The sequence below is a fragment of the Oncorhynchus mykiss genome, chromosome 21 (genome assembly GCF_013265735.2).
Source record: "Oncorhynchus mykiss isolate Arlee chromosome 21, USDA_OmykA_1.1, whole genome shotgun sequence".
Taxonomy (NCBI): Eukaryota; Metazoa; Chordata; class Actinopteri; order Salmoniformes; family Salmonidae; genus Oncorhynchus; species Oncorhynchus mykiss.
In genome coordinates, this window is record NC_048585.1 from 35,341,890 (window position 1) to 35,366,420 (window position 24,531).

Here is a 24,531-nt window from a genome sequence, read left to right on the forward strand (position 1 = left end):
ACTTTCCAAAACAACTATCGTTTTGACCACTAAACAAACAGTTTGACAAACATAGTTTGGCTTAAAATCTTACTCCACTTCTCTGCTTCTCAAAGTCGGAAACGCTTTTTAAATTGGGTCTACCGTTCTCGTGGGAGAGCGATTTAATTAACCCCTCACCTGCTCTTCACTAACAGCTCTCTGTGTCAATACTGATATTCCAAAACGATACCGTTGGCTAGGATACTCGCAGACACTGCAGGGCCAAAATCATGAGGAGACACTCCTCCTACACCGTTAAGCTAGAAATGCTGTTCCAATATCAACAATTCCGCAACTGTCGCGATCGAGTTGTTTGCATAGAATTTTTGATATCTGAAATCTACTTCTCTGCTACTCAAATCGGGAGTTTGGAGAAGAAATGATATTCACATCAAAAGTTACAGCAGTTTAAGTAAGAGCACCAAGATCATTTTCTGTAACATTTTGGCAAACAGTGTCCATTTTGACCAATACGTCAACAAGTTAGACAAAAAGTCAGAGTGTATGGGATATTCGTCTACTTCTCTGCTATTCATAGCTGTGTGCAGAATCAAAATATTCCATACGGAACTTACGGTACAGCTGTTTTTGTAACTGCATTACCACGTGTTTTTCAAACTTCCACAAACAACGTTCGTTTTGACCACTTTCGGAACGTTTTTGAGGAAAAAAGTCCGACAAGCTAAAATCTTCCCCTGCTTCTCTGCTCTTCAGAGACTAAGTCGGATTTCAAATCGGTGCAACCAATCTGTAACTATAGCCGTTTTCGTAACCCATCGCCTCTCTTTCAAGTGTCTGTAAATCATGTCAGCAGCAAGGCAATTCATTACTTTCCAAAACAACTATCGTTTTGACCACTAAACAAACAGTTTGACAAACATAGTTTGGCTTAAAATCTTACTCCACTTCTCTGCTTCTCAAAGTCGGAAACGCTTTTTAAATTGGGTCTACCGTTCTCGTGGGAGAGCGATTTAATTAACCCCTCACCTGCTCTTCACTAACAGCTCTCTGTGTCAATACTGATATTCCAAAACGATACCGTTGGCTAGGATACTCGCAGACACTGCAGGGCCAAAATCATGAGGAGACACTCCTCCTACACCGTTAAGCTAGAAATGCTGTTCCAATATCAACAATTCCGCAACTGTCGCGATCGAGTTGTTTGCATAGAATTTTTGATATCTGAAATCTACTTCTCTGCTACTCAAATCGGGAGTTTGGAGAAGAAATGATATTCACATCAAAAGTTACAGCAGTTTAAGTAAGAGCACCAAGATCATTTTCTGTAACATTTTGGCAAACAGTGTCCATTTTGACCAATACGTCAACAAGTTAGACAAAAAGTCAGAGTGTATGGGATATTCGTCTACTTCTCTGCTATTCATAGCTGTGTGCAGAATCAAAATATTCCATACGGAACTTACGGTACAGCTGTTTTTGTAACTGCATTACCACGTGTTTTTCAAACTTCCACAAACAACGTTCGTTTTGACCACTTTCGGAACGTTTTTGAGGAAAAAAGTCCGACAAGCTAAAATCTTCCCCTGCTTCTCTGCTCTTCAGAGACTAAGTCGGATTTCAAATCGGTGCAACCAATCTGTAACTATAGCCGTTTTCGTAACCCATCGCCTCTCTTTCAAGTGTCTGTAAATCATGTCAGCAGCAAGGCAATTCATTACTTTCCAAAACAACTATCGTTTTGACCACTAAACAAACAGTTTGACAAACATAGTTTGGCTTAAAATCTTACTCCACTTCTCTGCTTCTCAAAGTCGGAAACGCTTTTTAAATTGGGTCTACCGTTCTCGTGGGAGAGCGATTTAATTAACCCCTCACCTGCTCTTCACTAACAGCTCTCTGTGTCAATACTGATATTCCAAAACGATACCGTTGGCTAGGATACTCGCAGACACTGCAGGGCCAAAATCATGAGGAGACACTCCTCCTACACCGTTAAGCTAGAAATGCTGTTCCAATATCAACAATTCCGCAACTGTCGCGATCGAGTTGTTTGCATAGAATTTTTGATATCTGAAATCTACTTCTCTGCTACTCAAATCGGGAGTTTGGAGAAGAAATGATATTCACATCAAAAGTTACAGCAGTTTAAGTAAGAGCACCAAGATCATTTTCTGTAACATTTTGGCAAACAGTGTCCATTTTGACCAATACGTCAACAAGTTAGACAAAAAGTCAGAGTGTATGGGATATTCGTCTACTTCTCTGCTATTCATAGCTGTGTGCAGAATCAAAATATTCCATACGGAACTTACGGTACAGCTGTTTTTGTAACTGCATTACCACGTGTTTTTCAAACTTCCACAAACAACGTTCGTTTTGACCACTTTCGGAACGTTTTTGAGGAAAAAAGTCCGACAAGCTAAAATCTTCCCCTGCTTCTCTGCTCTTCAGAGACTAAGTCGGATTTCAAATCGGTGCAACCAATCTGTAACTATAGCCGTTTTCGTAACCCATCGCCTCTCTTTCAAGTGTCTGTAAATCATGTCAGCAGCAAGGCAATTCATTACTTTCCAAAACAACTATCGTTTTGACCACTAAACAAACAGTTTGACAAACATAGTTTGGCTTAAAATCTTACTCCACTTCTCTGCTTCTCAAAGTCGGAAACGCTTTTTAAATTGGGTCTACCGTTCTCGTGGGAGAGCGATTTAATTAACCCCTCACCTGCTCTTCACTAACAGCTCTCTGTGTCAATACTGATATTCCAAAACGATACCGTTGGCTAGGATACTCGCAGACACTGCAGGGCCAAAATCATGAGGAGACACTCCTCCTACACCGTTAAGCTAGAAATGCTGTTCCAATATCAACAATTCCGCAACTGTCGCGATCGAGTTGTTTGCATAGAATTTTTGATATCTGAAATCTACTTCTCTGCTACTCAAATCGGGAGTTTGGAGAAGAAATGATATTCACATCAAAAGTTACAGCAGTTTAAGTAAGAGCACCAAGATCATTTTCTGTAACATTTTGGCAAACAGTGTCCATTTTGACCAATACGTCAACAAGTTAGACAAAAAGTCAGAGTGTATGGGATATTCGTCTACTTCTCTGCTATTCATAGCTGTGTGCAGAATCAAAATATTCCATACGGAACTTACGGTACAGCTGTTTTTGTAACTGCATTACCACGTGTTTTTCAAACTTCCACAAACAACGTTCGTTTTGACCACTTTCGGAACGTTTTTGAGGAAAAAAGTCCGACAAGCTAAAATCTTCCCCTGCTTCTCTGCTCTTCAGAGACTAAGTCGGATTTCAAATCGGTGCAACCAATCTGTAACTATAGCCGTTTTCGTAACCCATCGCCTCTCTTTCAAGTGTCTGTAAATCATGTCAGCAGCAAGGCAATTCATTACTTTCCAAAACAACTATCGTTTTGACCACTAAACAAACAGTTTGACAAACATAGTTTGGCTTAAAATCTTACTCCACTTCTCTGCTTCTCAAAGTCGGAAACGCTTTTTAAATTGGGTCTACCGTTCTCGTGGGAGAGCGATTTAATTAACCCCTCACCTGCTCTTCACTAACAGCTCTCTGTGTCAATACTGATATTCCAAAACGATACCGTTGGCTAGGATACTCGCAGACACTGCAGGGCCAAAATCATGAGGAGACACTCCTCCTACACCGTTAAGCTAGAAATGCTGTTCCAATATCAACAATTCCGCAACTGTCGCGATCGAGTTGTTTGCATAGAATTTTTGATATCTGAAATCTACTTCTCTGCTACTCAAATCGGGAGTTTGGAGAAGAAATGATATTCACATCAAAAGTTACAGCAGTTTAAGTAAGAGCACCAAGATCATTTTCTGTAACATTTTGGCAAACAGTGTCCATTTTGACCAATACGTCAACAAGTTAGACAAAAAGTCAGAGTGTATGGGATATTCGTCTACTTCTCTGCTATTCATAGCTGTGTGCAGAATCAAAATATTCCATACGGAACTTACGGTACAGCTGTTTTTGTAACTGCATTACCACGTGTTTTTCAAACTTCCACAAACAACGTTCGTTTTGACCACTTTCGGAACGTTTTTGAGGAAAAAAGTCCGACAAGCTAAAATCTTCCCCTGCTTCTCTGCTCTTCAGAGACTAAGTCGGATTTCAAATCGGTGCAACCAATCTGTAACTATAGCCGTTTTCGTAACCCATCGCCTCTCTTTCAAGTGTCTGTAAATCATGTCAGCAGCAAGGCAATTCATTACTTTCCAAAACAACTATCGTTTTGACCACTAAACAAACAGTTTGACAAACATAGTTTGGCTTAAAATCTTACTCCACTTCTCTGCTTCTCAAAGTCGGAAACGCTTTTTAAATTGGGTCTACCGTTCTCGTGGGAGAGCGATTTAATTAACCCCTCACCTGCTCTTCACTAACAGCTCTCTGTGTCAATACTGATATTCCAAAACGATACCGTTGGCTAGGATACTCGCAGACACTGCAGGGCCAAAATCATGAGGAGACACTCCTCCTACACCGTTAAGCTAGAAATGCTGTTCCAATATCAACAATTCCGCAACTGTCGCGATCGAGTTGTTTGCATAGAATTTTTGATATCTGAAATCTACTTCTCTGCTACTCAAATCGGGAGTTTGGAGAAGAAATGATATTCACATCAAAAGTTACAGCAGTTTAAGTAAGAGCACCAAGATCATTTTCTGTAACATTTTGGCAAACAGTGTCCATTTTGACCAATACGTCAACAAGTTAGACAAAAAGTCAGAGTGTATGGGATATTCGTCTACTTCTCTGCTATTCATAGCTGTGTGCAGAATCAAAATATTCCATACGGAACTTACGGTACAGCTGTTTTTGTAACTGCATTACCACGTGTTTTTCAAACTTCCACAAACAACGTTCGTTTTGACCACTTTCGGAACGTTTTTGAGGAAAAAAGTCCGACAAGCTAAAATCTTCCCCTGCTTCTCTGCTCTTCAGAGACTAAGTCGGATTTCAAATCGGTGCAACCAATCTGTAACTATAGCCGTTTTCGTAACCCATCGCCTCTCTTTCAAGTGTCTGTAAATCATGTCAGCAGCAAGGCAATTCATTACTTTCCAAAACAACTATCGTTTTGACCACTAAACAAACAGTTTGACAAACATAGTTTGGCTTAAAATCTTACTCCACTTCTCTGCTTCTCAAAGTCGGAAACGCTTTTTAAATTGGGTCTACCGTTCTCGTGGGAGAGCGATTTAATTAACCCCTCACCTGCTCTTCACTAACAGCTCTCTGTGTCAATACTGATATTCCAAAACGATACCGTTGGCTAGGATACTCGCAGACACTGCAGGGCCAAAATCATGAGGAGACACTCCTCCTACACCGTTAAGCTAGAAATGCTGTTCCAATATCAACAATTCCGCAACTGTCGCGATCGAGTTGTTTGCATAGAATTTTTGATATCTGAAATCTACTTCTCTGCTACTCAAATCGGGAGTTTGGAGAAGAAATGATATTCACATCAAAAGTTACAGCAGTTTAAGTAAGAGCACCAAGATCATTTTTTGTAACATTTTGGCAAACAGTGTCCATTTTGACCAATACGTCAACAAGTTAGACAAAAAGTCAGAGTGTATGGGATATTCGTCTACTTCTCTGCTATTCATAGCTGTGTGCAGAATCAAAATATTCCATACGGAACTTACGGTACAGCTGTTTTTGTAACTGCATTACCACGTGTTTTTCAAACTTCCACAAACAACGTTCGTTTTGACCACTTTCGGAACGTTTTTGAGGAAAAAAGTCCGGCAAGCTAAAATCTTCCCCTGCTTCTCTGCTCTTCAGAGACTAAGTCGGATTTCAAATCGGTGCAACCAATCTGTAACTATAGCCGTTTTCGTAACCCATCGCCTCTCTTTCAAGTGTCTGTAAATCATGTCAGCAGCAAGGCAATTCATTACTTTCCAAAACAACTATCGTTTTGACCACTAAACAAACAGTTTGACAAACATAGTTTGGCTTAAAATCTTACTCCACTTCTCTGCTTCTCAAAGTCGGAAACGCTTTTTAAATTGGGTCTACCGTTCTCGTGGGAGAGCGATTTAATTAACCCCTCACCTGCTCTTCACTAACAGCTCTCTGTGTCAATACTGATATTCCAAAACGATACCGTTGGCTAGGATACTCGCAGACACTGCAGGGCCAAAATCATGAGGAGACACTCCTCCTACACCGTTAAGCTAGAAATGCTGTTCCAATATCAACAATTCCGCAACTGTCGCGATCGAGTTGTTTGCATAGAATTTTTGATATCTGAAATCTACTTCTCTGCTACTCAAATCGGGAGTTTGGAGAAGAAATTATATTCACATCAAAAGTTACAGCAGTTTAAGTAAGAGCACCAAGATCATTTTCTGTAACATTTTGGCAAACAGTGTCCATTTTGACCAATACGTCAACAAGTTAGACAAAAAGTCAGAGTGTATGGGATATTCGTCTACTTCTCTGCTATTCATAGCTGTGTGCAGAATCAAAATATTCCATACGGAACTTACGGTACAGCTGTTTTTGTAACTGCATTACCACGTGTTTTTCAAACTTCCACAAACAACGTTCGTTTTGACCACTTTCGGAATGTTTTTGAGGAAAAAAGTCCGGCAAGCTAAAATCTTCCCCTGCTTCTCTGCTCTTCAGAGACTAAGTCGGATTTCAAATCGGTGCAACCAATCTGTAACTATAGCCGTTTTCGTAACCCATCACGTCTCTTTCAAATGTCTGTAAATCATGTCAGCAGCAAGGCAATTTATTACTTTCCAAAACAACTATCGTTTTGACCACTAAACAAACAGTTTGACAAACATAGTTTGGCTTAAAATCTTACTCCACTTCTCTGCTTCTCAAAGGCGGAAACGGTTTTTAAATTGGGTCTACCGTTCTCGTGGGAGAGTGATTTAATTAACCCCTCACCTGCTCTTCACTAACAGCTCTCTGTGTCAATACTGATATTCCAAAACGATACCGTTGGCTAGGATACTCGCAGACGCTGCAGGGCCAAAATCATGAGGAGACACTCCTCCTACACCGTTAAGCTAGAAATGCCGTTCCAATATCAACAATTCCGCAACTGTCGCGATCGAGTTGTTTGCATAGAATTTTTGATATCTGTTATACTTGTTCCGTTATTCACTTTCTTGTCCTCTTTTTGTCCTCCATCCGCTTTCATTGGATTTCTCAAGATACTAAAGTGCCCCATTGTGACATCATCACTTCCAACTGACATTCTCTGTAAGTGAAATCAAGCTACCTTTGACACAAATCAGCTAATAACTCCACTTTGCAACCACTTAGACAAAACATTTCAAGTTCCCCAGCTTCGTCTACTTCTCTGCTACTCAAATCGGGAGTTTGGAGAAGAAATGATATTCACATCAAAAGTTACAGCAGTTTAAGTAAGAGCACCAAGATCATTTTCTGTAACATTTTGGCAAACAGTGTCCATTTTGACCAATACGTCAACAAGTTAGACAAAAAGTCAGAGTGTATGGAATATTCGTCTACTTCTCTGCTATTCATAGCTGTGTGCAGAATCAAAATATTCCATACGGAACTTACGGTACAGCTGTTTTTGTAACTGCATTACCACGTGTTTTTCAAACTTCCACAAACAACGTTCGTTTTGACCACTTTCGGAACGTTTTTGAGGAAAAAAGTCAGACAAGCTAAAATCTTCCCCTGCTTCTCTGCTCTTCAGAGACTCAGTCGGATTTCAAATCGGTGCAACCAATCTGTAACTATAGCCGTTTTCGTAACCCATCGCCTCTCTTTCAAGTGTCTGTAAATCATGTCAGCAGCAAGGCAATTCATTACTTTCCAAAACAACTATCGTTTTGACCACTAAACAAACAGTTTGACAAACATAGTTTGGCTTAAAATCTTACTCCACTTCTCTGCTTCTCAAAGTCGGAAACGCTTTTTAAATTGGGTCTACCGTTCTCGTGGGAGAGCGATTTAATTAACCCCTCACCTGCTCTTCACTAACAGCTCTCTGTGTCAATACTGATATTCCAAAACGATACCGTTGGCTAGGATACTCGCAGACACTGCAGGGCCAAAATCATGAGGAGACACTCCTCCTACACCGTTAAGCTAGAAATGCTGTTCCAATATCAACAATTCCGCAACTGTCGCGATCGAGTTGTTTGCATAGAATTTTTGATATCTGAAATCTACTTCTCTGCTACTCAAATCGGGAGTTTGGAGAAGAAATTATATTCACATCAAAAGTTACAGCAGTTTAAGTAAGAGCACCAAGATCATTTTCTGTAACATTTTGGCAAACAGTGTCCATTTTGACCAATACGTCAACAAGTTAGACAAAAAGTCAGAGTGTATGGGATATTCGTCTACTTCTCTGCTATTCATAGCTGTGTGCAGAATCAAAATATTCCATACGGAACTTACGGTACAGCTGTTTTTGTAACTGCATTACCACGTGTTTTTCAAACTTCCACAAACAACGTTCGTTTTGACCACTTTCGGAATGTTTTTGAGGAAAAAAGTCCGGCAAGCTAAAATCTTCCCCTGCTTCTCTGCTCTTCAGAGACTAAGTCGGATTTCAAATCGGTGCAACCAATCTGTAACTATAGCCGTTTTCGTAACCCATCACGTCTCTTTCAAATGTCTGTAAATCATGTCAGCAGCAAGGCAATTTATTACTTTCCAAAACAACTATCGTTTTGACCACTAAACAAACAGTTTGACAAACATAGTTTGGCTTAAAATCTTACTCCACTTCTCTGCTTCTCAAAGGCGGAAACGGTTTTTAAATTGGGTCTACCGTTCTCGTGGGAGAGTGATTTAATTAACCCCTCACCTGCTCTTCACTAACAGCTCTCTGTGTCAATACTGATATTCCAAAACGATACCGTTGGCTAGGATACTCGCAGACGCTGCAGGGCCAAAATCATGAGGAGACACTCCTCCTACACCGTTAAGCTAGAAATGCCGTTCCAATATCAACAATTCCGCAACTGTCGCGATCGAGTTGTTTGCATAGAATTTTTGATATCTGTTATACTTGTTCCGTTATTCACTTTCTTGTCCTCTTTTTGTCCTCCATCCGCTTTCATTGGATTTCTCAAGATACTAAAGTGCCCCATTGTGACATCATCACTTCCAACTGACATTCTCTGTAAGTGAAATCAAGCTACCTTTGACACAAATCAGCTAATAACTCCACTTTGCAACCACTTAGACAAAACATTTCAAGTTCCCCAGCTTCGTCTACTTCTCTGCTACTCAAATCGGGAGTTTGGAGAAGAAATGATATTCACATCAAAAGTTACAGCAGTTTAAGTAAGAGCACCAAGATCATTTTCTGTAACATTTTGGCAAACAGTGTCCATTTTGACCAATACGTCAACAAGTTAGACAAAAAGTCAGAGTGTATGGAATATTCGTCTACTTCTCTGCTATTCATAGCTGTGTGCAGAATCAAAATATTCCATACGGAACTTACGGTACAGCTGTTTTTGTAACTGCATTACCACGTGTTTTTCAAACTTCCACAAACAACGTTCGTTTTGACCACTTTCGGAACGTTTTTGAGGAAAAAAGTCAGACAAGCTAAAATCTTCCCCTGCTTCTCTGCTCTTCAGAGACTCAGTCGGATTTCAAATCGGTGCAACCAATCTGTAACTATAGCCGTTTTCGTAACCCATCGCCTCTCTTTCAAGTGTCTGTAAATCATGTCAGCAGCAAGGCAATTCATTACTTTCCAAAACAACTATCGTTTTGACCACTAAACAAACAGTTTGACAAACATAGTTTGGCTTAAAATCTTACTCCACTTCTCTGCTTCTCAAAGGCGGAAACGCTTTTTAAATTGGGTCTACCGTTCTCGTGGGAGAGTGATTTAATTAACCCCTCACCTGCTCTTCACTAACAGCTCTCTGTGTCAATACTGATATTCCAAAACGATACCGTTGGCTAGGATACTCGCAGACACTGCAGGGCCAAAATCATGAGGAGACACTCCTCCTACACCGTTAAGCTAGAAATGCTGTTCCAATATCAACAATTCCGCAACTGTCGCGATCGAGTTGTTTGCATAGAATTTTTGATATCTGAAATCTACTTCTCTGCTACTCAAATCGGGAGTTTGGAGAAGAAATGATATTCACATCAAAAGTTACAGCAGTTTAAGTAAGAGCACCAAGATCATTTTCTGTAACATTTTGGCAAACAGTGTCCATTTTGACCAATACGTCAACAAGTTAGACAAAAAGTCAGAGTGTATGGGATATTCGTCTACTTCTCTGCTATTCATAGCTGTGTGCAGAATCAAAATATTCCATACGGAACTTACGGTACAGCTGTTTTTGTAACTGCATTACCACGTGTTTTTCAAACTTCCACAAACAACGTTCGTTTTGACCACTTTCGGAATGTTTTTGAGGAAAAAAGTCCGGCAAGCTAAAATCTTCCCCTGCTTCTCTGCTCTTCAGAGACTAAGTCGGATTTCAAATCGGTGCAACCAATCTGTAACTATAGCCGTTTTCGTAACCCATCACGTCTCTTTCAAATGTCTGTAAATCATGTCAGCAGCAAGGCAATTTATTACTTTCCAAAACAACTATCGTTTTGACCACTAAACAAACAGTTTGACAAACATAGTTTGGCTTAAAATCTTACTCCACTTCTCTGCTTCTCAAAGGCGGAAACGCTTTTTAAATTGGGTCTACCGTTCTCGTGGGAGAGTGATTTAATTAACCCCTCACCTGCTCTTCACTAACAGCTCTCTGTGTCAATACTGATATTCCAAAACGATACCGTTGGCTAGGATACTCGCAGACGCTGCAGGGCCAAAATCATGAGGAGACACTCCTCCTACACCGTTAAGCTAGAAATGCCGTTCCAATATCAACAATTCCGCAACTGTCGCGATCGAGTTGTTTGCATAGAATTTTTGATATCTGTTATACTTGTTCCGTTATTCACTTTCTTGTCCTCTTTTTGTCCTCCATCCGCTTTCATTGGATTTCTCAAGATACTAAAGTGCCCCATTGTGACATCATCACTTCCAACTGACATTCTCTGTAAGTGAAATCAAGCTACCTTTGACACAAATCAGCTAATAACTCCACTTTGCAACCACTTAGACAAAACATTTCAAGTTCCCCAGCTTCGTCTACTTCTCTGCTACTCAAATCGGGAGTTTGGAGAAGAAATGATATTCACATCAAAAGTTACAGCAGTTTAAGTAAGAGCACCAAGATCATTTTCTGTAACATTTTGGCAAACAGTGTCCATTTTGACCAATACGTCAACAAGTTAGACAAAAAGTCAGAGTGTATGGGATATTCGTCTACTTCTCTGCTATTCATAGCTGTGTGCAGAATCAAAATATTCCATACGGAACTTACGGTACAGCTGTTTTTGTAACTGCATTACCACGTGTTTTTCAAACTTCCACAAACAACGTTCGTTTTGACCACTTTCGGAACGTTTTTGAGGAAAAAAGTCAGACAAGCTAAAATCTTCCCCTGCTTCTCTGCTCTTCAGAGACTCAGTCGGATTTCAAATCGGTGCAACCAATCTGTAACTATAGCCGTTTTCGTAACCCATCGCCTCTCTTTCAAGTGTCTGTAAATCATGTCAGCAGCAAGGCAATTCATTACTTTCCAAAACAACTATCGTTTTGACCACTAAACAAACAGTTTGACAAACATAGTTTGGCTTAAAATCTTACTCCACTTCTCTGCTTCTCAAAGGCGGAAACGCTTTTTAAATTGGGTCTACCGTTCTCGTGGGAGAGTGATTTAATTAACCCCTCACCTGCTCTTCACTAACAGCTCTCTGTGTCAATACTGATATTCCAAAACGATACCGTTGGCTAGGATACTCGCAGACACTGCAGGGCCAAAATCATGAGGAGACACTCCTCCTACACCGTTAAGCTAGAAATGCTGTTCCAATATCAACAATTCCGCAACTGTCGCGATCGAGTTGTTTGCATAGAATTTTTGATATCTGAAATCTACTTCTCTGCTACTCAAATCGGGAGTTTGGAGAAGAAATGATATTCACATCAAAAGTTACAGCAGTTTAAGTAAGAGCACCAAGATCATTTTCTGTAACATTTTGGCAAACAGTGTCCATTTTGACCAATACGTCAACAAGTTAGACAAAAAGTCAGAGTGTATGGGATATTCGTCTACTTCTCTGCTATTCATAGCTGTGTGCAGAATCAAAATATTCCATACGGAACTTACGGTACAGCTGTTTTTGTAACTGCATTACCACGTGTTTTTCAAACTTCCACAAACAACGTTCGTTTTGACCACTTTCGGAATGTTTTTGAGGAAAAAAGTCCGGCAAGCTAAAATCTTCCCCTGCTTCTCTGCTCTTCAGAGACTAAGTCGGATTTCAAATCGGTGCAACCAATCTGTAACTATAGCCGTTTTCGTAACCCATCACGTCTCTTTCAAATGTCTGTAAATCATGTCAGCAGCAAGGCAATTTATTACTTTCCAAAACAACTATCGTTTTGACCACTAAACAAACAGTTTGACAAACATAGTTTGGCTTAAAATCTTACTCCACTTCTCTGCTTCTCAAAGGCGGAAACGCTTTTTAAATTGGGTCTACCGTTCTCGTGGGAGAGTGATTTAATTAACCCCTCACCTGCTCTTCACTAACAGCTCTCTGTGTCAATACTGATATTCCAAAACGATACCGTTGGCTAGGATACTCGCAGACGCTGCAGGGCCAAAATCATGAGGAGACACTCCTCCTACACCGTTAAGCTAGAAATGCCGTTCCAATATCAACAATTCCGCAACTGTCGCGATCGAGTTGTTTGCATAGAATTTTTGATATCTGTTATACTTGTTCCGTTATTCACTTTCTTGTCCTCTTTTTGTCCTCCATCCGCTTTCATTGGATTTCTCAAGATACTAAAGTGCCCCATTGTGACATCATCACTTCCAACTGACATTCTCTGTAAGTGAAATCAAGCTACCTTTGACACAAATCAGCTAATAACTCCACTTTGCAACCACTTAGACAAAACATTTCAAGTTCCCCAGCTTCGTCTACTTCTCTGCTACTCAAATCGGGAGTTTGGAGAAGAAATGATATTCACATCAAAAGTTACAGCAGTTTAAGTAAGAGCACCAAGATCATTTTCTGTAACATTTTGGCAAACAGTGTCCATTTTGACCAATACGTCAACAAGTTAGACAAAAAGTCAGAGTGTATGGGATATTCGTCTACTTCTCTGCTATTCATAGCTGTGTGCAGAATCAAAATATTCCATACGGAACTTACGGTACAGCTGTTTTTGTAACTGCATTACCACGTGTTTTTCAAACTTCCACAAACAACGTTCGTTTTGACCACTTTCGGAACGTTTTTGAGGAAAAAAGTCAGACAAGCTAAAATCTTCCCCTGCTTCTCTGCTCTTCAGAGACTCAGTCGGATTTCAAATCGGTGCAACCAATCTGTAACTATAGCCGTTTTCGTAACCCATCGCCTCTCTTTCAAGTGTCTGTAAATCATGTCAGCAGCAAGGCAATTCATTACTTTCCAAAACAACTATCGTTTTGACCACTAAACAAACAGTTTGACAAACATAGTTTGGCTTAAAATCTTACTCCACTTCTCTGCTTCTCAAAGGCGGAAACGCTTTTTAAATTGGGTCTACCGTTCTCGTGGGAGAGTGATTTAATTAACCCCTCACCTGCTCTTCACTAACAGCTCTCTGTGTCAATACTGATATTCCAAAACGATACCGTTGGCTAGGATACTCGCAGACGCTGCAGGGCCAAAATCATGAGGAGACACTCCTCCTACACCGTTAAGCTAGAAATGCTGTTCCAATATCAACAATTCCGCAACTGTCGCGATCGAGTTGTTTGCATAGAATTTTTGATATCTGAAATCTACTTCTCTGCTACTCAAATCGGGAGTTTGGAGAAGAAATGATATTCACATCAAAAGTTACAGCAGTTTAAGTAAGAGCACCAAGATCATTTTCTGTAACATTTTGGCAAACAGTGTCCATTTTGACCAATACGTCAACAAGTTAGACAAAAAGTCAGAGTGTATGGGATATTCGTCTACTTCTCTGCTATTCATAGCTGTGTGCAGAATCAAAATATTCCATACGGAACTTACGGTACAGCTGTTTTTGTAACTGCATTACCACGTGTTTTTCAAACTTCCACAAACAACGTTCGTTTTGACCACTTTCGGAATGTTTTTGAGGAAAAAAGTCCGGCAAGCTAAAATCTTCCCCTGCTTCTCTGCTCTTCAGAGACTAAGTCGGATTTCAAATCGGTGCAACCAATCTGTAACTATAGCCGTTTTCGTAACCCATCACGTCTCTTTCAAATGTCTGTAAATCATGTCAGCAGCAAGGCAATTTATTACTTTCCAAAACAACTATCGTTTTGACCACTAAACAAACAGTTTGACAAACATAGTTTGGCTTAAAATCTTACTCCACTTCTCTGCTTCTCAAAGGCGGAAACGCTTTTTAAATTGGGTCTACCGTTCTCGTGGGAGAGTGATTTAATTAACCCCTCACCTGCTCTTCACTAACAGCTCTCTGTGTCAATACTGATATTCCAAAACGATACCGTTGGCTAGGATACTCGCAGACGCTGCAGGGCCAAAATCATGAGGAGACACTCCTCCTACACCGTTAAGCTAGAAATGCCGTTCCAATATCAACAATTCCGCAACTGTCGCGATCGAGTTGTTTGCATAGAATTTTTGATATCTGTTATACTTGTTCCGTTATTCACTTTCTTGTCCTCTTTTTGTCCTCCATCCGCTTTCATTGGATTTCTCAAGATACTAAAGTGCCCCATTGTGACATCATCACTTCCAACTGACATTCTCTGTAAGTGAAATCAAGCTACCTTTGACACAAATCAGCTAATAACTCCACTTTGCAACCACTTAGACAAAACATTTCAAGTTCCCCAGCTTCGTCTACTTCTCTGCTACTCAAATCGGGAGTTTGGAGAAGAAATGATATTCACATCAAAAGTTACAGCAGTTTAAGTAAGAGCACCAAGATCATTTTCTGTAACATTTTGGCAAACAGTGTCCATTTTGACCAATACGTCAACAAGTTAGACAAAAAGTCAGAGTGTATGGGATATTCGTCTACTTCTCTGCTATTCATAGCTGTGTGCAGAATCAAAATATTCCATACGGAACTTACGGTACAGCTGTTTTTGTAACTGCATTACCACGTGTTTTTCAAACTTCCACAAACAACGTTCGTTTTGACCACTTTCGGAACGTTTTTGAGGAAAAAAGTCAGACAAGCTAAAATCTTCCCCTGCTTCTCTGCTCTTCAGAGACTCAGTCGGATTTCAAATCGGTGCAACCAATCTGTAACTATAGCCGTTTTCGTAACCCATCGCCTCTCTTTCAAGTGTCTGTAAATCATGTCAGCAGCAAGGCAATTCATTACTTTCCAAAACAACTATCGTTTTGACCACTAAACAAACAGTTTGACAAACATAGTTTGGCTTAAAATCTTACTCCACTTCTCTGCTTCTCAAAGGCGGAAACGCTTTTTAAATTGGGTCTACCGTTCTCGTGGGAGAGTGATTTAATTAACCCCTCACCTGCTCTTCACTAACAGCTCTCTGTGTCAATACTGATATTCCAAAACGATACCGTTGGCTAGGATACTCGCAGACGCTGCAGGGCCAAAATCATGAGGAGACACTCCTCCTACACCGTTAAGCTAGAAATGCCGTTCCAATATCAACAATTCCGCAACTGTCGCGATCGAGTTGTTTGCATAGAATTTTTGATATCTGTTATACTTGTTCCGTTATTCACTTTCTTGTCCTCTTTTTGTCCTCCATCCGCTTTCATTGGATTTCTCAAGATACTAAAGTGCCCCATTGTGACATCATCACTTCCAACTGACATTCTCTGTAAGTGAAATCAAGCTACCTTTGACACAAATCAGCTAATAACTCCACTTTGCAACCACTTAGACAAAACATTTCAAGTTCCCCAGCTTCGTCTACTTCTCTGCTACTCAAATCGGGAGTTTGGAGAAGAAATGATATTCACATCAAAAGTTACAGCAGTTTAAGTAAGAGCACCAAGATCATTTTCTGTAACATTTTGGCAAACAGTGTCCATTTTGACCAATACGTCAACAAGTTAGACAAAAAGTCAGAGTGTATGGGATATTCGTCTACTTCTCTGCTATTCATAGCTGTGTGCAGAATCAAAATATTCCATACGGAACTTACGGTACAGCTGTTTTTGTAACTGCATTACCACGTGTTTTTCAAACTTCCACAATCAACGTTCGTTTTGACCACTTTCGGAACGTTTTTGAGGAAAAAAGTCAGACAAGCTAAAATCTTCCCCTGCTTCTCTGCTCTTCAGAGACTAAGTCGGATTTCAAATCGGTGCAACCAATCTGTAACTATAGCCGTTTTCGTAACCCATCGCCTCTCTTTCAAGTGTCTGTAAATCATGTCAGCAGCAAGGCAATTCATTACTTTCCAAAACAACTATCGTTTTGACCACTAAACAAACCGTTTGACAAACATAGTTTGGCTTAAAATCTTACTCCACTTCTCTGCTTCTCAAAGTCGGAAACGCTTTTTAAATTGGGTCTACCGTTCTCGTGGGAGAGCGATTTAATTAACCCCTCACCTGCTCTTCACTAACAGCTCTCTGTGTCAATACTGATATTCCAAAACGATACCGTTGGCTAGGATACTCGCAGACGCTGCAGGGCCAAAATCATGAGGAGACACTCCTCCTACACCGTTAAGCTAGAAATGCCGTTCCAATATCAACAATTCCGCAACTGTCGCGATCGAGTTGTTTGCATAGAATTTTTGATATCTGTTATACTTGTTCCGTTATTCACTTTCTTGTCCTCTTTTTGTCCTCCATCCGCTTTCATTGGATTTCTCAAGATACTAAAGTGCCCCATTGTGACATCATCACTTCCAACTGACATTCTCTGTAAGTGAAATCAAGCTACCTTTGACACAAATCAGCTAATAACTCCACTTTGCAACCACTTAGACAAAACATTTCAAGTTCCCCAGCTTCGTCTACTTCTCTGCTACTCAAATCGGGAGTTTGGAGAAGAAATGATATTCACATCAAAAGTTACAGCAGTTTAAGTAAGAGCACCAAGATCATTTTCTGTAACATTTTGGCAAACAGTGTCCATTTTGACCAATACGTCAACAAGTTAGACAAAAAGTCAGAGTGTATGGGATATTCGTCTACTTCTCTGCTATTCATAGCTGTGTGCAGAATCAAAATATTCCATACGGAACTTACGGTACAGCTGTTTTTGTAACTGCATTACCACGTGTTTTTCAAACTTCCACAAACAACGTTCGTTTTGACCACTTTCGGAACGTTTTTGAGGAAAAAAGTCAGACAAGCTAAAATCTTCCCCTGCTTCTCTGCTCTTCAGAGACTCAGTCGGATTTCAAATCGGTGCAACCAATCTGTAACTATAGCCGTTTTCGTAACCCATCGCCTCTCTTTCAAGTGTCTGTAAATCATGTCAGCAGCAAGGCAATTCATTACTTTCCAAAACAACTATCGTTTTGACCACTAAACAAACAGTTTGACAAACATAGTTTGGCTTAAAATCTTACTCCACTTCTCTGCTTCTCAAAGGCGGAAACGCTTTTTAAATTGGGTCTACCGTTCTCGTGGGAGAGTGATTTAATTAACCCCTCACCTGCTCTTCACTAACAGCTCTCTGTGTCAATACTGATATTCCAAAACGATACCGTTGGCTAGGATACTCGCAGACACTGCAGGGCCAAAATCATGAGGAGACACTCCTCCTACACCGTTAAGCTAGAAATGCTGTTCCAATATCAACAATTCCGCAACTGTCGCGATCGAGTTGTTTGCATAGAATTTTTGATATCTGAAATCTACTTCTCTGCTACTCAAATCGGGAGTTTGGAGAAGAAATGATATTCACATCAAAAGTTACAGCAGTTTAAGTAAGAGCACCAAGATCATTTTCTGTAACATTTTGGCAAACAGTGTCCATTTTGACCAATACGTCAACAAGTTAGACAAAAAGTCAGAGTGTATGGGATATTCGTCTACTTCTCTGCTATTCATAGCTGTGTGCAGAATCAAAATATTCCATACGGAACTTACGGTACAGCTGTTTTTGTAACTGCATTACCACGTGTTTTTCAAACTTCCACAAACAACGTTCGTTTTGACCACTTTCGGAATGTTTTTGAGGAAAAAAGTCCGGCAAGCTAAAATCTTCCCCTGCTTCTCTGCTCTTCAGAGACTAAGTCGGATTTCAAATCGGTGCAACCAATCTGTAACTATAGCCGTTTTCGTAACCCATCACGTCTCTTTCAAATGTCTGTAAATCATGTCAGCAGCAAGGCAATTTATTACTTTCCAAAACAACTATCGTTTTGACCACTAAACAAACAGTTTGACAAACATAGTTTGGCTTAAAATCTTACTCCACTTCTCTGCTTCTCAAAGGCGGAAACGCTTTTTAAATTGGGTCTACCGTTCTCGTGGGAGAGTGATTTAATTAACCCCTCACCTGCTCTTCACTAACAGCTCTCTGTGTCAATACTGATATTCCAAAACGATACCGTTGGCTAGGATACTCGCAGACGCTGCAGGGCCAAAATCATGAGGAGACACTCCTCCTACACCGTTAAGCTAGAAATGCCGTTCCAATATCAACAATTCCGCAACTGTCGCGATCGAGTTGTTTGCATAGAATTTTTGATATCTGTTATACTTGTTCCGTTATTCACTTTCTTGTCCTCTTTTTGTCCTCCATCCGCTTTCATTGGATTTCTCAAGATACTAAAGTGCCCCATTGTGACATCATCACTTCCAACTGACATTCTCTGTAAGTGAAATCAAGCTACCTTTGACACAAATCAGCTAATAACTCCACTTTGCAACCACTTAGACAAAACATTTCAAGTTCCCCAGCTTCGTCTACTTCTCTGCTACTCAAATCGGGAGTTTGGAGAAGAAATGATATTCACATCAAAAGTTACAGCAGTTTAAGTAAGAGCACCAAGATCATTTTCTGTAACATTTTGGCAAACAGTGTCCATTTTGACCAATACGTCAACAAGTTAGACAAAAAGTCAGAGTGTATGGGATATTCGTCTACTTCTCTGCTATTCATAGCTGTGTGCAGAATCAAAATATTCCATACGGAACTTACGGTACAGCTGTTTTTGTAACTGCATTACCACGTGTTTTTCAAACTTCCACAAACAACGTTCGTTTTGACCACTTTCGGAACGTTTTTGAGGAAAAAAGTCAGACAAGCTAAAATCTTCCCCTGCTTCTCTGCTCTTCAGAGACTCAGTCGGATTTCAAATCGGTGCAACCAATCTGTAACTATAGCCGTTTTCGTAACCCATCGCCTCTCTTTCAAGTGTCTGTAAATCATGTCAGCAGCAAGGCAATTAATTACTTTCCAAAACAACTATCGTTTTGACCACTAAACAAACAGTTTGACAAACATAGTTTGGCTTAAAATCTTACTCCACTTCTCTGCTTCTCAAAGGCGGAAACGCTTTTTAAATTGGGTCTACCGTTCTCGTGGGAGAGTGATTTAATTAACCCCTCACCTGCTCTTCACTAACAGCTCTCTGTGTCAATACTGATATTCCAAAACGATACCGTTGGCTAGGATACTCGCAGACGCTGCAGGGCCAAAATCATGAGGAGACACTCCTCCTACACCGTTAAGCTAGAAATGCCGTTCCAATATCAACAATTCCGCAACTGTCGCGATCGAGTTGTTTGCATAGAATTTTTGATATCTGTTATACTTGTTCCGTTATTCACTTTCTTGTCCTCTTTTTGTCCTCCATCCGCTTTCATTGGATTTCTCAAGATACTAAAGTGCCCCATTGTGACATCATCACTTCCAACTGACATTCTCTGTAAGTGAAATCAAGCTACCTTTGACACAAATCAGCTAATAACTCCACTTTGCAACCACTTAGACAAAACATTTCAAGTTCCCCAGCTTCGTCTACTTCTCTGCTACTCAAATCGGGAGTTTGGAGAAGAAATGATATTCACATCAAAAGTTACAGCAGTTTAAGTAAGAGCACCAAGATCATTTTCTGTAACATTTTGGCAAACAGTGTCCATTTTGACCAATACGTCAACAAGTTAGACAAAAAGTCAGAGTGTATGGGATATTCGTCTACTTCTCTGCTATTCATAGCTGTGTGCAGAATCAAAATATTCCATACGGAACTTACGGTACAGCTGTTTTTGTAACTGCATTACCACGTGTTTTTCAAACTTCCACAAACAACGTTCGTTTTGACCACTTTCGGAACGTTTTTGAGGAAAAAAGTCAGACAAGCTAAAATCTTCCCCTGCTTCTCTGCTCTTCAGAGACTCAGTCGGATTTCAAATCGGTGCAACCAATCTGTAACTATAGCCGTTTTCGTAACCCATCGCCTCTCTTTCAAGTGTCTGTAAATCATGTCAGCAGCAAGGCAATTAATTACTTTCCAAAACAACTATCGTTTTGACCACTAAACAAACAGTTTGACAAACATAGTTTGGCTTAAAATCTTACTCCACTTCTCTGCTTCTCAAAGGCGGAAACGCTTTTTAAATTGGGTCTACCGTTCTCGTGGGAGAGTGATTTAATTAACCCCTCACCTGCTCTTCACTAACAGCTCTCTGTGTCAATACTGATATTCCAAAACGATACCGTTGGCTAGGATACTCGCAGACGCTGCAGGGCCAAAATCATGAGGAGACACTCCTCCTACACCGTTAAGCTAGAAATGCCGTTCCAATATCAACAATTCCGCAACTGTCGCGATCGAGTTGTTTGCATAGAATTTTTGATATCTGTTATACTTGTTCCGTTATTCACTTTCTTGTCCTCTTTTTGTCCTCCATCCGCTTTCATTGGATTTCTCAAGATACTAAAGTGCCCCATTGTGACATCATCACTTCCAACTGACATTCTCTGTAAGTGAAATCAAGCTACCTTTGACACAAATCAGCTAATAACTCCACTTTGCAACCACTTAGACAAAACATTTCAAGTTCCCCAGCTTCGTCTACTTCTCTGCTACTCAAATCGGGAGTTTGGAGAAGAAATGATATTCACATCAAAAGTTACAGCAGTTTAAGTAAGAGCACCAAGATCATTTTCTGTAACATTTTGGCAAACAGTGTCCATTTTGACCAATACGTCAACAAGTTAGACAAAAAGTCAGAGTGTATGGGATATTCGTCTACTTCTCTGCTATTCATAGCTGTGTGCAGAATCAAAATATTCCATACGGAACTTACGGTACAGCTGTTTTTGTAACTGCATTACCACGTGTTTTTCAAACTTCCACAAACAACGTTCGTTTTGACCACTTTCGGAACGTTTTTGAGGAAAAAAGTCAGACAAGCTAAAATCTTCCCCTGCTTCTCTGCTCTTCAGAGACTCAGTCGGATTTCAAATCGGTGCAACCAATCTGTAACTATAGCCGTTTTCGTAACCCATCGCCTCTCTTTCAAGTGTCTGTAAATCATGTCAGCAGCAAGGCAATTCATTACTTTCCAAAACAACTATCGTTTTGACCACTAAACAAACAGTTTGACAAACATAGTTTGGCTTAAAATCTTACTCCACTTCTCTGCTTCTCAAAGGCGGAAACGCTTTTTAAATTGGGTCTACCGTTCTCGTGGGAGAGTGATTTAATTAACCCCTCACCTGCTCTTCACTAACAGCTCTCTGTGTCAATACTGATATTCCAAAACGATACCGTTGGCTAGGATACTCGCAGACGCTGCAGGGCCAAAATCATGAGGAGACACTCCTCCTACACCGTTAAGCTAGAAATGCCGTTCCAATATCAACAATTCCGCAACTGTCGCGATCAAGTTGTTTGCATAGAATTTTTGATATCTGTTATACTTGTTCCGTTATTCACTTTCTTGTCCTCTTTTTGTCCTCCATCCGCTTTCATTGGATTTCTCAAGATACTAAAGTGCCCCATTGTGACATCATCACTTCCAACTGACATTCTCTGTAAGTGAAATCAAGCTACCTTTGACAGAAATCAGCTAATAACTCCACTTTGCAACCACTTAGACAAAACATTTCAAGTTCCCCAGCTTCGTCTACTTCTCTGCTACTCAAATCGGGAGTTTGGAGAAGAAATGATATTCACATCAAAAGTTACAGCAGTTTAAGTAAGAGCACCAAGATCATTTTCTGTAACATTTTGGCAAACAGTGTCCATTTTGACCAATACGTCAACAAGTTAGACAAAAAGTCAGAGTGTATGGGATATTCGTCTACTTCTCTGCTATTCATAGCTGTGTGCAGAATCAAAATATTCCATACGGAACTTACGGTACAGCTGTTTTTGTAACTGCATTACCACGTGTTTTTCAAACTTCCACAATCAACGTTCGTTTTGACCACTTTCGGAACGTTTTTGAGGAAAAAAGTCAGACAAGCTAAAATCTTCCCCTGCTTCTCTGCTCTTCAGAGACTAAGTCGGATTTCAAATCGGTGCAACCAATCTGTAACTATAGCCGTTTTCGTAACCCATCGCCTCTCTTTCAAGTGTCTGTAAATCATGTCAGCAGCAAGGCAATTCATTACTTTCCAAAACAACTATCGTTTTGACCACTAAACAAACCGTTTGACAAACATAGTTTGGCTTAAAATCTTACTCCACTTCTCTGCTTCTCAAAGTCGGAAACGCTTTTTAAATTGGGTCTACCGTTCTCGTGGGAGAGCGATTTAATTAACCCCTCACCTGCTCTTCACTAACAGCTCTCTGTGTCAATACTGATATTCCAAAACGATACCGTTGGCTAGGATACTCGCAGACGCTGCAGGGCCAAAATCATGAGGAGACACTCCTCCTACACCGTTAAGCTAGAAATGCCGTTCCAATATCAACAATTCCGCAACTGTCGCGATCGAGTTGTTTGCATAGAATTTTTGATATCTGTTATACTTGTTCCGTTATTCACTTTCTTGTCCTCTTTTTGTCCTCCATCCGCTTTCATTGGATTTCTCAAGATACTAAAGTGCCCCATTGTGACATCATCACTTCCAACTGACATTCTCTGTAAGTGAAATCAAGCTACCTTTGACACAAATCAGCTAATAACTCCACTTTGCAACCACTTAGACAAAACATTTCAAGTTCCCCAGCTTCGTCTACTTCTCTGCTACTCAAATCGGGAGTTTGGAGAAGAAATGATATTCACATCAAAAGTTACAGCAGTTTAAGTAAGAGCACCAAGATCATTTTCTGTAACATTTTGGCAAACAGTGTCCATTTTGACCAATACGTCAACAAGTTAGACAAAAAGTCAGAGTGTATGGGATATTCGTCTACTTCTCTGCTATTCATAGCTGTGTGCAGAATCAAAATATTCCATACGGAACTTACGGTACAGCTGTTTTTGTAACTGCATTACCACGTGTTTTTCAAACTTCCACAAACAACGTTCGTTTTGACCACTTTCGGAACGTTTTTGAGGAAAAAAGTCAGACAAGCTAAAATCTTCCCCTGCTTCTCTGCTCTTCAGAGACTCAGTCGGATTTCAAATCGGTGCAACCAATCTGTAACTATAGCCGTTTTCGTAACCCATCGCCTCTCTTTCAAGTGTCTGTAAATCATGTCAGCAGCAAGGCAATTCATTACTTTCCAAAACAACTATCGTTTTGACCACTAAACAAACAGTTTGACAAACATAGTTTGGCTTAAAATCTTACTCCACTTCTCTGCTTCTCAAAGGCGGAAACGCTTTTTAAATTGGGTCTACCGTTCTCGTGGGAGAGTGATTTAATTAACCCCTCACCTGCTCTTCACTAACAGCTCTCTGTGTCAATACTGATATTCCAAAACGATACCGTTGGCTAGGATACTCGCAGACGCTGCAGGGCCAAAATCATGAGGAGACACTCCTCCTACACCGTTAAGCTAGAAATGCCGTTCCAATATCAACAATTCCGCAACTGTCGCGATCAAGTTGTTTGCATAGAATTTTTGATATCTGTTATACTTGTTCCGTTATTCACTTTCTTGTCCTCTTTTTGTCCTCCATCCGCTTTCATTGGATTTCTCAAGATACTAAAGTGCCCCATTGTGACATCATCACTTCCAACTGACATTCTCTGTAAGTGAAATCAAGCTACCTTTGACAGAAATCAGCTAATAACTCCACTTTGCAACCACTTAGACAAAACATTTCAAGTTCCCCAGCTTCGTCTACTTCTCTGCTACTCAAATCGGGAGTTTGGAGAAGAAATGATATTCACATCAAAAGTTACAGCAGTTTAAGTAAGAGCACCAAGATCATTTTCTGTAACATTTTGGCAAACAGTGTCCATTTTGACCAATACGTCAACAAGTTAGACAAAAAGTCAGAGTGTATGGGATATTCGTCTACTTCTCTGCTATTCATAGCTGTGTGCAGAATCAAAATATTCCATACGGAACTTACGGTACA